Here is a 16,890-nt window from a genome sequence, read left to right as displayed (position 1 = left end):
CCTGGGAATGTGGGATGAGCTCCCGAGCATGGGAAGAGGCTGGAGATGGGAGGAGGGTGCCCTTTGCAAAGGTGTCAGCAGCCAGGGCCTGTGTGTGGTCCTCATCCAGTAGGGAAACGCTTAACCCCTGCCTTGCTGTGCTCTGGGCTGGTTTAAACAGCCCAGGGCAGGGAAGCTGGGTCCTCCTGGGATCTGCCCTGCTCCCCTCCGTGTCCTTATGGGAATCTGAATCCCTGAAAGTGAATTTCTGCTCCTGTTTTCCCATCTTTACTGTGCCATGAATGGTATTTGTGCTGCAGGAATGACACCCAGCACAGCCCAGAGGTGGTGTAGGGGGAGTACAAGGGGAAATCCAGGAGATGATTCCTGCCCCAAATTTATCATGGAAATTGCAGACTGGTTTGGGTTGGGAAGGACCTTACAGCTCAACTCATTCCACAGAGGCAGGGACACCTTTCACTGTCCCAGGGCGCTCCAAGCCCCATCCAGCCTGGCCTGGGACACTTCCAGGGATCCAGGGGCAGCCACAGCTGCTCTAGGCAACCTCACAGGGAAGGATTTCTTCCTAAAATCTCATCTGAATCTCCCCTCCTTCAGCTTAAAGCCATTAACCTAAATTAATGGTTTTTTTTCCCTACTAGTCAGAAACAGTGGGAGATGAAACATGCAGCTTTAAACACAATTCAGAGTTGCACAATTTAAAGATTAAAATAGATTAAGATTTTTCACTGCTTATTTACAGTTAAGAATGGCCAAAGATCCTCAGTGAGTCCTCGGCCTGGACTCCCCGGTCCAGAAAGAAAATTTTATAGTTAAGAATTAATAAACAACCTCAGGACCAAAAAGTGAAGAGTCCAGACTCATTCTTCAGTTGTGCAGGCCAAAGCAGAGACATCCTGCACATCTTGGGGCAGCAATTATCAACAGCAACCCGAGATGGGGGGAAGAGGGTTGGGGCAGGAATTCTGCCCTGTTCCACCCCAAAAAGAGAGGATGCTGAGATCCGGTGACAGCATCCCCTGGGGTGCCACAGCGAGGGCAGAGCCAGGGCCAGGCAAAGCACGTGGGGGCTGTGGGAATTGGACTGGAAATGGGAGAAGTTGCAAGCAAAGCTCTCTCCTAAAGCATTTTTCAGCATGAAGAATCTCCCAAAGCTCGAGATTCCAGCTTTTCAATCCTGTCATGGCTCCAAAACCCACGGAGCCCAGCTAAAGTGTTGTCAAAGATTGCAAGGCAAGATGTTTTCCATTACCATTTGTATGGCAGATTACCTTTGTCAAGTGGGCAGTTTGCCTTATCTCTCTCTTTGAGTGACCACAATCACTCCTCCCTGGGGAGGGGACATCTGCTGATAACAGCTATGGAATGTCCCTGCATGGCTGATAAGAACTACAGCATCCCACTGGGAGATGTGAGCCCAGAGGGAGGAGCCAAGCATTGCTACCCAGATATAATCCAGAGGTTTTGAGATACCAGCACGGCTTTCTCCACTGGATTTCCCAGAGGAACAGCAGCTGCCTCTTGCCCTGGATCTTCAGAGGAAGAACACATCCTTCTCTACAGGATCCCTTGCTGCAACAGAACCACCCCTGACACTGCAGGAGGGCTGAGCCACAATTCCAATGGCCCTGCTGCCAACAGCCTGACCCACAGGGTGTCAGGTTGGGTTCTGACTCTGGCAGTGTTGGTTTAGTTTACTGCATTGTTTATTTTATCTTTTTTTTTTCCTTTCCCTATTAAAGAACTGTTATTTCCTGCTCCCATATTTTTTGCCTGAGAGCCCCCTTAATTTAAAATTCATAGCAATTCGGAGGAGTGGGGAGGGCTCACATTCTCCATTTCAGGGGAAGCTCCTGCCTTCCTTAGCAGACTCCTGGCTTTCCAAACCAAGACAAGTGTATTTTCTCCTGGGCTTCACACGACTGATTTCCCCTGTTTTCCAGCTGTCAAACCCTTTTCCTCCAGGCTTCCCATCCTCCCCCCTCCTCTCCATGACCCTCCCCATGTCCCCCCTGCCCTTCCCAGCCACTCAGCATCCGCCGGAACCGCAGCCGGGAAGGAGCCCCAGTGCCAGGAGCCCGCAGCCTTGACCTTGGGGGAAGGAGACGCGTTGGGAGCAGCGCAAGGCAGGAATTACAACTGCAAAAAATTCCTGCAGGCCGGGCTGGGGGAAGGGCCAGCTGTGATCCCTCCCTGCAGGCAGCAGGGAAAACACGGCCCCTGCCCGGCGGGGCTTCATTCCCAGAGCCCGAGGAGCGGGAGGAGCACCTGGAGGAAGGTGTTCTCCTCACAGGTGGATCCTTGTACCTCTCCCCATGGGTAGATCCAGCTCTGAGGAGCAGGAGGAAGGTGTTCTTCCCATGGGTGAATCCTTGTTCCTCTCCCCATGGGTAGATCCAGCTCTGAGGAGCAGGAGGAAGGTGTTCTTCCCATGGGTGAATCCTTGTTCCTCTCCCCATGGGTAGATCCAGCTCTGAGGAGCACCTGGAGGAAGGTGTTCTCCTCCCAGGTGAGTCCTGCTCCTATGGGTGGATCAGGCTCTAAGGAGCAGGAGGAGCACCTGGAGGAAGGTGTTCTCCAGACAGGTGAATCCTTGCTCCTCTCCCCATGGGTGGACCCGGTTCTGAGGAGCAGAAGGAGCAGGAGGAACATGTTCTCCCCACAGGTGGATCCTGCTCCTCTCCCCATGGGCGGATCAGGCTCCAAGGAGCACCCAGGGGATGGTGTTCTCCTCACAGATGATTCCTGCCCCTTTCCCCACAGGTGGATCAGGCTCTGAGGAGCATCAGAAGGAAGGTATTCTCCTCATGGGTGAATCTTGCTCCTCTCCCCATGAGCGGATCCAGCTCCCAGGAGCAGGAGGAGCACCCGAAGGAAGGCCCAGGAGCCTGAGGAACTCTGGTGCTTCCATCCCTACCAAGTTTTCCATAACCTCACTGTGCAGCTCGCAGGATGATCCTGAGGATCGCAGAGCCCCGTGGGGCACGGGGGTGCCACGGGCCGGGCTGGACAGCTCAGGGACAGCTCAGGGACAGCTTGGGTGTTGGGGAAGATGAAACAGGAAAGCCGTATAAATATGATTGTCTGGCAAAAGATTTTGAGAATATAGAAACTATAAGTGAGATTGAAATGAAAGCAAGCTTTGGGATCCCTCAGTTACTGAACAACTGGAAAACAATGGCATGGCCAGCTGAAGGTGATCCCCTTTTGATGGAACAACACCCTCTGCTTGCAGACAGGTCTAAGGGTGAGAGCAGACCCTGCCAGCTTGGCAGAAGGGGCCTAAAGAGGAGTTTGTAGGGTTTAAAATGTAACACAGTATGGTAATGTAGTGATTCTTATAGGCTGTATGGAAATGCTATAGGATTTGTATCTTGTACTAGATTGGTTAGTGAGAATCAGAATATTCAACACAGAAGATGATTTATTGTATTGTAACGGGAACTTTGCTCTCTTGCCTTTTACTCTCTTACCTTTTTTACTCCCTTACTCTCTCACCCTCTCTGCCCCTCTCTTCTCTCAGGCCTGCTCCAGCTGTGCCTGGCAGCTCCCAGCAGGGCCCTGCACCCAGGCCCTTTGCAATAAACCCCAAGTTTCAAGACCAGAAGAAGATTTATTGTATTGTAACAGGAATCTCACCCTCTGATCCTCTCTTTTACTCTCTCATTCTCTCTTTACCACTCTCTTTATCTCTCTCTCCCTCTTTGGGGCCTGCTCTGAGCTGTGCCTGGCAGCTCCCAGCAGGGCCCTGCACCCAGGCCCTTTGCAATAAACCCCAAGTTCCACGACCTGGCTGCAGAGATCTCTGCTCTCTGTCTGTCCCAACCGTCCTATCCCTGACACTCCTACACTTGGGGACAGCTTGGGGACACGGCGTGACCTCTCCAGTCTCGTGCCTCCCTCGCTTGGGCCGCTTCCGATCTGCTCCTTCCCAAGGAATTCGCTGTCCTTGGCAGGGCCTCGGCTCGGGCTGACGCTCCCGGCTCCCGGTGCCAAGGGTGGCTTTGGCCCAGTGAACCCGAATGACACCAAGGGGACAACGCCACCACACCGGGGGACAACACCACCACAGCGGGCAGCTCAGCTCCTGCCACCCCAAACACCGCCGGGAAGGAAGGGGCTGGGAAAGGGGTGAAATTCCAGCTGGGATGGAGCAAGGAGAGAGAGAAGAGTGAAGAAGGAGCGGGGCAGATGAGAGCTGCTCCCAGCTGCAGACAGAACTCCCCGGCTGCTGGGCCGGCTCCAGCAGCGCAGGGGAAGGTAATAGGAAGCAGATGGGCGATGCTCGGGGCCAAGAGGAAGGTTCAAGGTGCCTCCTAGTGCAGGGAAGAGGAATTTAACTGCTTTTAAAGATGCAGGACCCGGCGGCTTCCAGGTTTCTCATCCAACTTTTGCAAATTATGAGCTCAGGTGTCCCTTTCCCTTATTTTTCCCCCCTTTTTTTTTTTTTTTTTTCTGAGGGAGAAATAAATACAAACACAGATTTCTGCTTCCAGCCTGCCCCGGGGGGAGGAAATGCTTTTAGTGCACCCCCTGCCAGGCCTTCCACTGACATCTTTCAGACGTGGGAGAATTGAGAGCTCTGGGAGCAGTGGAGAAATGAGAGCAGCACCCCAGTGGGAGCACTGGGAACAGTGGGAAGAGTGAGAAAGCAGTGGGAAAACAGTGGGAGCAGGACCCCACAGCTGCACCACCCCAACAGCATTTCTGGGCTGTGTTATTTTAAGGAATGAAAGCCTCAAGGTTCTTTTATTCTTGTGTAAAACGGGGAATTGACACCACCCTATAACCATATTGGGATTATCTTAGTGCCACATCTCACGGCTTGGTCCCTTTTTGGCCCCAGGTGCCCCCTGACCCTCCCAAGGGGCTGCTCAGCCCCACAGCAGCCCTGGCAGCTCCTACAAACAGCACCACAGGGGTTTCTGCTCCTCCAGCTGCTCCAGCCTGGGAGTTGTTCCACCAGGTCAAGGTTTATCTCTGGGGGAAGAGCTCTGAGCCCCAGGCTGGCCCCACAGGCCTCATTTTCTATGGAATCCAACTTAAACACAGCAGGGATTGCAGGGGATTGGCACTTGGGCTCAGGGGCTGTGCCAGGGCAGACAGGGCACTTGGCAGCAGCAGCAGCAGCAGCAGGGTTTTCAGGCTTTCTTGAAAAAAGGACCCACATGGGTCCCCTGCTACCCATGGTGGGCTCTCTCCTGCTGCCCTCCAGGACACACAACAGCCCCTGAGTGCCTGTAGCTCCTGGGTGCTGCTCCTAAAGTCACCAGAAGAACAGTGCCCCTGTCACCTGCCATCACTGCTCTGTGCAGGTGATGCCTCAGGTTTGAGCTTTTCTATGTTTCAGGTTCTGTGCTGCTTCAGTCTGGTGGGTCTGGGTTCACATGAGGGGATGGGGAGCTCTGTGCACAGAGCAGGGAGACAAAACAATTCCTGCTCCAGCTGGGCACCAAGGACAAATGATCCAAATCTCAGCCCAAGAGCACAAACAACAGTGGGCTGGAGAGAGAAAAACAAGGATGGGACTGGATGGGCTGGGGTTGGAATTGGACAATGAACTCCAATATGCAAATGGAGCAGAACTGATCAGAGTGAGAGACCCTGTGACCTGTTGTGCATTTTGGGACCATTTTGGTTCATCTTGGCTGTAACCCTGGCAGGGCTCTTGTGCTGCCCAAGGTGGATCCATTGAGGCCTTTTAATAAATCCCTGCTTTATTCTTTAACTCCATCTAGTCTCTGTTCTAGCTCAGCCTTCACAAGGCATCAAAGGCCACAGGTTTTGCCTGTAAAACCTCAGCTGGAATCAACTTTCACCCTTCCAATGAAGACATTTTTCCTCATATCCAATCTGAACATCTCCTGGGGCAATTTGAGGCTGTGTCTCATTGCTTGTTCCCTGGGAGCAGAGACCAACCCCCGCAGCTGTCCCCTCCTGTCAGAGAGCTGTGCAGAGCCAGAAGGTCCTGCCTGAACCCCCTTTTCTCCAGGCTGAGCCCCTTCCCAGCTCCCTCAGCTGTTCCTGGTGCTCTAGAATTATCAAATCAAAGATTATGGAACATCCTGAGCTGGGAGGGACCCTCAGGGATGATCAGGCCAGCCCCTGTCCCTGCACAGGCACCCCAAGAACCCCACCCTGAGCAGCCCTGGGAGCTCCTGGAGCTCTGGCAGCCTTGGCACCATTCCCTGGGGAGCCTGGGCAGTGCCCAGCAGCCTCGGGGGGAAGAACCTTGCCCTGAGCTCCATGCCAAGGCCTGGCCCAGCTCCAGCCCTTGCTGGGCTCCTGTCCCTGTCCCAGAGCAGAGCTCAGCCCCTGCCCCTGTGCCTGCCCTGGGCAGGAGCTGCAGCCCCCAGGAGCCTCCCCTCAGTCTCCTGGGCTCCAGCTGAACCAGCCAAGTGCCCTCAGCTGCTCCTCAGCCCTTCCCCAGCTCCGTGTCCCTCCTTTGGCCACTCTCCAACAGCTTTGGCTCCTTCTGATCTCGTGGTGCCCAAAGTGCCCCCAGCACTGGAGGTGAGGCTGCCCCAGGGCAGAGCAGAGTGGGACAATCCCTCCCTGGGCCAACCAGTGATGTTCAAACCCTTCTCATCATCTCTCTATCCCTGCTCCTCCTCACCCCTCTCTCTGCACATCCCAGAGCCTGGCAGGGGCAGGTCCTGCTGCATTTCTGTGTTTTCTGGTGGGGTCTCAGCCCCTGCATCCCCGGGGCTCTGGGCGTTCCCTGCATGCTCAGCACCTCCCAGCTCCCAGCTGGCAGCTCCGGGCAGGTCCCTGCATGTTCCCGGGGATGGAGCACACAGCCCCGCTCCTCCTGCAGGGCAGAGCACGTGGGGGATGCAAAACTGTCCCAGAGACCTCCCCGGCTTCCAGCAGGAGAACGTCCTGATAGTCCCGACAAAATATTTGGCCGGGCTGCCAAGTGGAAAACATGCTGAGCTGCAGATGGCAGAAGTCTTCCCTGCAGTCATCTTGCCAGCACGACAGGACTTCCACTGGGAAGTCATTTCTCAGCTCTAGGGCAGAACCAGGGGTTAAACCCAAAGAAATCAGTATTTTTTTTTGCTGCCAGGAGCATCTGCAAGCTGCGAGAAAAGGGTTAAAGTTACAGGTCTGCAGGACACAAAATAAGAACTTGAGCCATAATCTGCTTTGCTGCTCCAAGTGTGGCCTCTCTGAGGCCACGGCGAGTGAGGAATTAGAAACATGGAGTTATCCCTGTTCCCAGAACACTGCAGCCTCCAGCCCCGAGGTGGCTCCTGCCTGCACAGCCACCCTTGGGCTGCCCTGCAACCCCTCTGCTGGCCCCTGCCACCAATCCCAGCTGGGGCAATGCCACCTCTGCTGTCCCTTCCCTGCTGACCCCCAGGATGCTCAGTGCAGCCCCCTCTCCTTTTGAGGGCTGATTCACCTGCCCTCGATAGCTTTCTTTACACACCCCAGTGACTGTGGCTCCCATTTCAGCTTCCCAGGAGGGAAGTGCCATTTTCACACCGTTAAAATCAGATCCAGCCCCATCCAAAGGCGCTCCCCAGCAATGAGGGAAATGCAGACCGGCACTGCCAGTGTGACCCTAAGAGCTGAGGGCTCTGGGGTCTCTGTGTTGTGTTGTGATTTCAGGGTTTACCTCAGAACCTCGGGTCCCTCTCTTGATAATTCCCTCCCAGGTATGTCAGTCACCTCTCCTTTCCCCTCCCAGCACTGTCTGTCACTCCTGGAATTCCAGAAGGGATTGGCAGATTCAAAGGATGCCCTCTATCCCCTGGGGGCATTGGGCCATCCAGGTGTCCTTTGTCCCTTTGTCCCTCCCCTCCTGTCCCTGCTTGGTGCCTCCCTGCCCCTTCCCTGCCCCTCTCCCCGGGGTTCAAAGGAGCAGCAGCCACGGACTCAGGGAGTTCTGTTGGAGCTGGTGCTGCATTCAGAGGCCAGAATAAAGCTCTGGATCCAAACCCTCCATCAGAACCGACTCCTTTCCTTCACCATCGCCTTAAAGCTTCTCCACAGAGGGAAACCTGAGGAGCAGCCCCTGTTATGGGGGGAAGCTCCATCCCAGCACCACCAGAGCTCCTGCAGGCCTGGACTTGTCTGCAGTGCCCAGCTGCAGCATCCAGGCAGGCAAAAGTGTCTGTGGGGTGAAACACCACACACCCAGCTGGCCAAAAGTGTCTGTGGGGTGAAACAACACACACCCAGCCAGCCAAAAGTGTCTGTGGGGTGAAACACCACACACCCAGGCAGCCCAAAGTGTCTGTGGGGTGAAACACCACACACCCAGCCAGCCAAAAGTGTCCCTGGGGTGAAACACCACAGATGCCACTATTTGGTTCAGCAGCAAGAGCCAGACAAGCTCAGGCACGTCCTGTCTGCAGTATTGGTAATATTCCAATATCTCTGTCCCCCTGCCAGCACCCCAGTGCCAGCCTGGGTGCCAGGGGCACGCTCTCCCTGCCTTTGGAGCACCAGCTCCCTCATCCAGGCTCTCTGTGGTGCTCCACAGCCAGCCCTGGCTGGGCACACCCTGCATCCCTTTGTACAGCAGCTTCACGGGGCTTTGGGCTCACTCCAGCACTGTGTGGGAGGAGGGTTGGTTTTTGATTTTTTTTTTTTTTCCCAAAAACACAATAATTATTTTACAGTCAAATCTATTCAGTGCAATCCTGGTGAGGAAAGAGCTGAACCCCCCGCCTCGCTCCTCTCCAAAATCTTTAATTTTGCCAGCAAAGGGGCAAAAGGAGCTTGTGGCAAAGCCAGGGCAGGGGGAGGAGAGCTGGGAGCAGCGACCTCGCTCTGACACCGCCTGCTTGGCTCTCTGGAAATCCTATCCCTGTGTTACATAAGGACCTGGCCCTATCTGGAACGCCGGGGTCATTGCACTTCTCCAAGTGTGGTAAAATGCTCGGAGGTCCTCAGCAGGAAAGCAGGAGGGAAGTGCCAGCTCTGATCCTTGGGACAGGAGCTGGGCCCGGGGCAGGGCTGGAGCTGCCAGGGCAGTGCCACAACTGCAGCCTGGGGGAAGCCGGGCACTGAGAGTCCCTGCACTCCCATCCTGGGACTGCTCCTGCTTTCGGGAGAGGACTCCACCAGGCAGGTCCACTCTCAGACGGGACTTATGCAATAGTTTGGAGCCTCTCCATGTGACCCAGACTTGCTGGCGCTCTGCCACCGCTCTCCTCGCTGGCTGCAGCCAGGCACAGAGCGGCGGGATTAGAGAGAGGCCGGGCTGGGCAGTCATTAACGGCATTAACCCGGTGCCAGTCATTAACGGCGTGCCAGTCATTAACAACGGCATTAACCCACTGCCGGGCATTAGCAACGGCGTGTTAGTCATTAACCGAGTGCCAGTCATTAACGGTGCATCCCCCACCACACAGGGACACAAATGTCCCATGAGTGAAGGGACACTCGTGCCACCCACATGCACCCAGGGCACAGCTGCAGCTGCTTGGGTGCAAGGGGATGGGGATAGACGGAGTTTTAATGTGGATTAAAGGCTCTTTGCACATGGATACATGTTATCTGCATGTGATAACATGTTATCTGCATGAGGATACATGCTATCTGCATGGGGATACATGTTATCTACATGGGGATAGATATTATCTGGGCATGGATACACGTTATCTGCATGTGATAACATTATCAACATGAGGATACACGTTATCTGCATGGGAATACATGTTATCTACATAGGGATAGATATTATCTGCACATGGATAACTCATCATCTGCATGATGATGGAATAGATCTTATGGAACAGATCATGGAATAGATCTTATAGAATAGATAATGGAATAGATCTTACGGCATAGATCATTGAACACATCTTATCTGCGTGTGCACAGACATTATCTGGGCATGGATACTCATTATCTTCATGTGATAACTTGTTTTCAGCATGAGGATACATGCTGTCTGCATGGAATAGATCTTATCTGCAGGGGCACAGACATTATCTGTGCATGGATACACGTTATCTGCATGTGATAACTTGTTATCAGCATGAAGATACATGCTATCTGCATGGGAATACACGTTATCTGCATGGGGATAGATGTTATCTGCACATGGATACACATTGATAACTCTTTGTCTGCACACACTACCTGCAGACAGGTCTGGTGCCCACCCCCCTGTGCCCTGCCATCCATGGAATACAGATATTCCATGCACAAATGCCATTTTTCTACCCTGCATCTCCGTGGCCACCTCTGCCCCCATGAAATACTCCTTCTGTGCGGGGTTCAGCACAGCCAGGAGAGAATCCAGACCTCCTGGGCCTGTGCACAGGCAGCTCTCCCCGTGCTCCTGCTGCTCCTCCCGGCACGGAGCAGCACCAGGGCTCTGCCAGGAAGGGGCTCCGGGAAAGGCCGGGAGCGCTCACACCTTGGAGCGGGCAGGGAAGCAGAGGCAGACCCGGCCACCTCTGCCCTGGCAGGGCTGGTTCATCCCCATCCCGGGACTGCTGGTTCCTGTCTCCATCCTGGCACTGCTGGCTCCTCCCTCCATCCCAGCAGGGCTGGTTCTCATCTCTCCATCCCAGTATGGCTGGCTCATCCCCATCCCAGCGTGGCTGGTTCTTATCTCTATCCTGGCCCTGCTGGTTCATCCCCATGCAGGGACTGCTGGCTTCTCTCTCCATCCTGGCAGGGCTGGTTCCTCTCCATCCTGGCACTGCTGGCTCCTCTCTCCATGCCGGCACTGCTGGCTTCTCTTTCCACCCTGGTACTGCTGGCTCTCATCCCCATCCCGGCAGGACTGGCTCTGCTCTCATTCCATCCCGGCACTGCTGGCTCTGCTCTCATCCCCATCCCGGCACTGTTGGCTCTGCTCTCATCCCCATCCCGGCAGGGCTGGCTCTCATCCCCATCCCGGCACTGCTGGCTCTGCTCTCATCCCCATCCCGGCACTGCTGGCTCCTCTCCATCCTGGCAGGGCTGGTTCTTATCCCCATCCCGGCAGCGCTGGCTCCCGCAGCTCCCCTCCAGCCGTGCCGTGCTTACACAACCCAACCCCGTGGGGCACCGAGCCCTGGGCTTGCATAAAGACAAACAGCCTCGTGTGCCAGCAGCGAGCTGGGCTCACCTGCACAACCAGCCCGGCCCACTCCAGGAGGGAGCTGCTCATGCTGTGAGCCCCAGCTGAGGCAGAGTTATGTGGTTGGTGCAGCTCCAGCTCCCAAGCAGCTGTCACAGCTCTCACACTGAGCGTCACACCCAAAATTTGGCTCTTTGTCAGCCAGGCTGTAGGACAGGGCCATACCCCAGTCACAGAATGGTTTGGGTTAAAAGGGATCCTAAAGCTCATTTAGTTCCATTCCCCTGCCATGGCAGGGACACCTCCCACTGTCCCAGGCTGCTCCAAGCCCTGTCCAGCCTGGCCTTGGGCACTGCCAGGGATGCAGGGGCAGCCACAGCTGCTCTGGGCACCCTGTGCCAGGGCCTGCCCACCCTGCCAGGGAACAAAGACATGTCTGGTTATCAGGCTGGACGTGCCTCAGGGGAGGGCACAGTCCCCCTAGAGCCCCTGTCACCAGGTGCCACATCTTGTGCACCCACAGCCTCAGGCTGGAGCTGGAGAGACAGGAGAACTCTGCTGAGCTTCCCAAGAAAAGCCTCTGAGGTGACTCCTGCTGCCCAGCAGAGCTGGGAGAAGCACTGAGGGACCTGTAGGGCTCAGCAGCTCTTTCTGTCACTGTCACAGCACAGCCTCATCCAGCACTGCCCCAGCAATGGCCCAGCCCTGCCCAGGGGGGTGGATCCACAGCACGGCCCAGCTCCAGCTCCCCTCGGGCTGAGTTGATCCTGCCAGGCTGAATTAAAGAATAAGTGATGTTGGAAGGGTCACGAGGAGGTGTCTGGTCCCATCCCACTCCCAGAATTGAGTTCTCTTTGTGTCAGATCAGGACCTCAGAGCCCAGCCTGTCCCAGAGGGGCACAGGAGGAAATGCAGGGGGCTGTGGAGTGGGACCCTAAAACAGCAAAGCCAATTTGGACCTGCCTGTCCTCCCAGGAAAGCAGAACCAGTCAGAGAAGGGATGGCACAGAGAAAGTGTCCTTCAAGAGCAGGAAAAACCAGGGAGGGATTTGGTGACAGCGGAGGTAACAAGGCCATGGGATCACCCCCAGGGTCCCCTCAGTGCAGGGCAGTGACCATGGCAGAGACACCCACAGCCCCCAGGACAGCTCACCCTGATACCCTGGGTTTTAGGCTTTTCTCTTCTGTTTTGGTCTGCAGTTTTAGCTTTATATTAAGGCCATATATATATATAGATATATATATCTATATATATCTATATATATATATCCTATAACCTATATATATCCTATATATATCCTATATCCTATATATATCTTATATATATAATCCTATATCCTATATCATATATATATCCTATAAATATATACCTATATGTCCTATATCCTATATTTATCCCATATATATATATCCTACATCCTCTATATATATCCTATAAATATATATATGTCCTATATATATATGTCCTATCTTATATATATCCTATAATATATACATATATGTCCTATATCCTATATATATCCTATATATATAGGATATATATAGATATAGATATATATAGGATATAGGATTTATACTAGGATCTCTTCACAGGCTGGTGAAGACAAAACAATCCTATTCCAGCTGGAGACTCAAGGACAATCCCTTCAAACTCAGGCCCAAAGGACAAACAACATGAAAAGAGGAGGGTGGGCAAGCAAGCAAGGAGGATGAAACTTCATCGTTTGAAGCTGTTAATTGGACAATTAACAATACAATTGTTGTTAACTGGACAATGAACAATTGAACAATAGTTAACTCCTGTATGCAAATGGACTAAAACTTATAAAAATGTGAGATCTGGTGGCCAAGCCCTTTTTGTTTCCATTTTGGAGCCATCTGGGCAGAGCCACGACTGTGGCTGTGGCACTGCCAGGGTGTGGCCTTGGAAGGCATTTCAATAAAATATCCATTTTATCCCTCTGAACTCCATCCAGCCTCTGTTCCAGCTCCTCAAGGCATCACCCCCATGCAAGGGGAGCCCTGCAGGAGCAGGGATGCCCCGTGTGGGATGAAGCCTTGCAGAACTCTTCAGCTGTGGGATCCTCAGCCCTTGCAGACCTGCAGATTGTGTCCTGGCTCCTTGGGAGCTCCAGGAGATCTGCTGGGCAGAGATTTTGGGCCCTTTTCCCCTCCCTGCAGGTTCTTTACTCAGGGAAATGTGGCCCAGATGCAGTTCCTTCTCCACGACCAGGGAATAAAGAGTTCCTAACCCTGAGAGGACTGAACTCATCCTCTGCATTTACATTTTGGTCAAAGCCACTTCCCAGCAAGGTCACAAATCCCACAGGAGGAGGCCAGGACTTCACCTGCCAGTTTAGCTCATTTGGGACCAACATTTAGGAGTGTTTGAGTTCAGAAAGATTTGCAGGACAGCACAGGAATAGATTAATTGTAAGTAATTCTTCCTTTTAAATTAAGCAATAATATAAGAGTAGGAAACACAATATTCATAATTGTGATAAACAGAAGTGTAAAGCTGAGGGTGTCCCATCCCTGGAAGCGTCCAAGGCCAGGTTGGACAGGGTTTGGAGGAATCTGGTGCAGTGGAAGGTGTCCCTGCCCAAGGCAGGGGTGGGACTGGATGAGCTTTAAGGTTCCTTCCAACCCAAACCATTCCATGATTCCATGAAAGACTCTGAGTTGTCAGACATGGAACATCCCAAGCATTTCCCAGCCTGGGAGGATGCAGAGGGTGAGAGAGGAGGAGCAATGGAGCAGCTGGATGGACACCCTGCACTGATTTTGCTCCACTGAGGTCAGACAGAGCTAAAACATTCCAGCAGTTTCCCAGTGGAGACTCTCCCAACCCTTCAGCTGCCTGCAGACTTCACTGAAGGCCCTCTCAGTAACCAAGATGGGAAAGTTGGCTTGGATGGTGTCCCTTTAAACGTCCCTCAGTGCTGGAAAGCAGGGCTGCATCCAGGCTGGTGGTTTTCCATGTGTCTGTGTCCTCCATGGGGTCCGACCTGCTCACAGATTCCTGGGAAATGTTTGTAACTCCTCGCCCTACAAACATTTCCTACAGTGGTGGGGTCAGGCAAAGACCTCTCTGCCTTGGGTGTCTTCAGCACATCTGAGCTGACATCCCCCAGCCAGCTGCTTCTGAAAACGTGATGGGTTTGGTCCCAGTCCTGTTTGTTCTAAGCTCATCTTGTGTTAACCCAAGTTCGAGGCAGGGCAGGACGTGACAAACACATCCTGCACTGCTCCCAGCTCAGGAGGAACTCATTGCTGGAAACTTGGCAAGAAAAGTGGGGTTTGGAGTCGGGGGTTTCAGATAAGCTGGAGATAAGGGAATCATGGAACGATCCTGTGCTGAGGACCCTCCATGGAGCTGCTCCTTGGGGAAGAAGAGCCCCGGCTGTCCCTGCACCAGGATTCCATGGAAGGGTGAGAACAGCAGCTCCTCCCCACTCATCCCTGGGTGGCCTGGAGCCATGGGTGATAAGAGAGCCTCTCATGTTTCAGGTTGGAGGAACAGACACTGTTTATGTTGAGCAGCACCACCTTCCTCCCCTCGGGGGCTCCTCTTCAGCCTCTCGGCGGCTGCTCAGGCCCGGCTTATCGGGGCCTCCCGGTGCCAAAGGAAACAGCTCGGCCCCCCCAGCCTCATCCGGGCAGAGCTGATTTGCAGGAGATGACAGCACCTTTCCCATTCCCCGCGTGGGGAATGCGGCTGGAGCCGCCCCAGAGAGGCGCCGGGAGGTTTTTGGGATGTCGGGAGGAGGAGGAGGAGGAGGGGAGCAGAGGATGCTGCCCTGGGGCAAAGCAGGAGCGGTGGGAGGCTGAGGATGGAGCAACTGGAGCACTCAGCACGTTCCATATATGGAGAAACTTCGGGAACAACCTCCCCAGGACTGCGGGGAGCCTCACTGATGGAGGCATTTTGGAGCAGTCCCTGCAAGGCTGGTCCCAGCTCAGGGAACATCCCAGAGCTGGGAATCACCTGGATGTCCCACAGAACGATTCCCCTTGCACCTTAGGGAACTCCCCAAAGCCTCCCTGCCATGCCCAGCATCCCACCCTGGCACCACTGGGTGCTGCTAGGGAGGATAAAACCGAGCACGACCAGAACCAGAGCTCTGCTGGTCTCCAGCACTGGGGACGTTGGCAGGGATTGCAGCAGGAACACAAATGTCCCCTGAGGTTTGCATCTCTGCCACAAAAGAAGTCCCCAGAAATGGGCCTCGCTGTGAAACTGTACATTTACCTGCCCCCAGCACAGCTCCACGCTTCCCTCTTGGTTGGTTCTTCCCCTCTGGAAGATATTTGCCAAGGTTATTTTATAAACTCCTTTCTATTTATAGCCCAGCTCCTTCAGCTCTAATGAGATAATCTTCTGGCATCTCACCACCACTAATATTTACTTTGATGTTTAAAATAACATCTTCTGAGGGATTGATTAAAAAAAAAAAAAACCAATAAAAAACCACCTTTAAAACATAATCAAAGCAAAGAAAGAACTGAGAAGAGCAGTGGGGCCGAGCTCCTGGGGATGCACATGGAGTCTGTGACACTGCAACTTTTTCAGGGCAGACTCTTTATAATCCTCTGAGCACATCAGGAGGGAGAGAGGCATTGGCAGCTCCTGAAGATGGAGAGAGAGACAGGGAAGGAGGGAGAGGGAGCGCGGGCTGTGTTTATTCTCAGGAATGAAGGCAGCAAGGAACGTTTCATTCTGCAGCAGGGCTTGGAGCTGCTGCTCTCTGTAATTGAGAGCTTGGCCTCGGGCAGCTCAGCAGAGCAGATTTGGGGTTTAGAGAGGCAAACATTCGATCCTGGGGTTAATTCAATTAAAAAGAAGGGCTGGGGGAGGCGAGGGAGGCAGCAGCAGAGCCCGGCTCCCGCTGCCTGCAGCCACTTTGAAACACAAGCCTGCGTTTTTATGGAAACTCTGAATGTTGGAGAAGGGTGAACATGGTTTTCATTCTCATAAATGTTTTTCCAGCGTGCAAGGCTCTCTGGGCTCATTCCTTCTCCAGGGAGATGGTTCTGATTTCAAAGAACTTTCGCATTCCCTCCACCCTAGACCACCCCACTCCAACCTCAAAGAGCCTCCTCTGGAAAAATTATTTTAAAGAGTGTTTTACCTTTTCGAGTGCTTTCCCTTCTTTCTTCTTTTTTTTTTTCCCCCTTTTAATTCCTTCAGCTTCTCTCTCTTTTTTTTTTTTTCCTCTTCTTTTTCCCAGCAGCAGCCAAAAGCTCCTCTCTCCCCCTCAGCCCTGCGTGTGTCAGAAAGTTTCCAGGCTGAGGGTTTGTGTCGCCTTCCTTAAGAAACTTCTTCTGTCAGACCCAGGCAGAGCTGGAGTTGGAGGCTTTGCTAAAAAGTCTCCTTTCAGGAAGTGAGGAGTAATAAGAGAGCAGCTCGGAGGCAGCACATGGATAGGAGCTGCTCGAGAGAAAAAAAAAAAAAAAAAAAAAAAAGAAAGGAGAAGAAGAAGAAGAAGAAGAAAAAAAAAAAACTTTGCTCAGGAATTTTGCCAGGATTATCCAAAAGAGAAAAAAAAAAAAAAAAGAAAATAAAAAAAAAGAAAATCCCCAAACCCACAAGGCTGGAAAAGTCCCGCCCTGGCTGCTGACATCAGTGCAGAAGGCAGGTCTTGGCTGAAGCGGTATAAAACTACTCAGCCTTTCTGTGGAGGAGCAGGGAGGGAGCTTGGGGCAGCCCTGGAGGCGATGCTGGGGCTCCCCTGTGGATAAAACATCCCAGGAACAGCCAGAAAGGACAGAGACCGTGCTGGCAGTGCCACACAGAGCAGATAAAGCAAAGCCTGCCTTGGTTTTGGTTTGGTATTTTTTCCCCCCCCAAACAACAA

At 53.3% G+C, this 16,890-nt stretch overlaps 1 protein-coding gene across 1 annotated transcript in view; it reads right to left on the bottom strand.

Annotated features, from left to right (window-relative positions):
* The window catches only part of LOC118696934 (A disintegrin and metalloproteinase with thrombospondin motifs 10-like), a 73,139-nt gene extending 56,719 nt beyond the window's left edge, over positions 1 to 16,420 (bottom strand). Inside the window, 1 exon segment of the mRNA XM_036399343.2 lies at positions 16,165 to 16,420. The gene's annotated coding sequence lies outside the window, so the exon portion shown is untranslated.
* Between the last annotated feature and the right edge of the window lie 470 nt (positions 16,421 to 16,890).

The sequence above is a fragment of the Molothrus ater genome, chromosome 26 (genome assembly GCF_012460135.2).
Source record: "Molothrus ater isolate BHLD 08-10-18 breed brown headed cowbird chromosome 26, BPBGC_Mater_1.1, whole genome shotgun sequence".
Taxonomy (NCBI): domain Eukaryota; kingdom Metazoa; phylum Chordata; class Aves; order Passeriformes; family Icteridae; genus Molothrus; species Molothrus ater.
This window is presented reverse-complemented; position numbering and strand designations above follow the sequence as displayed.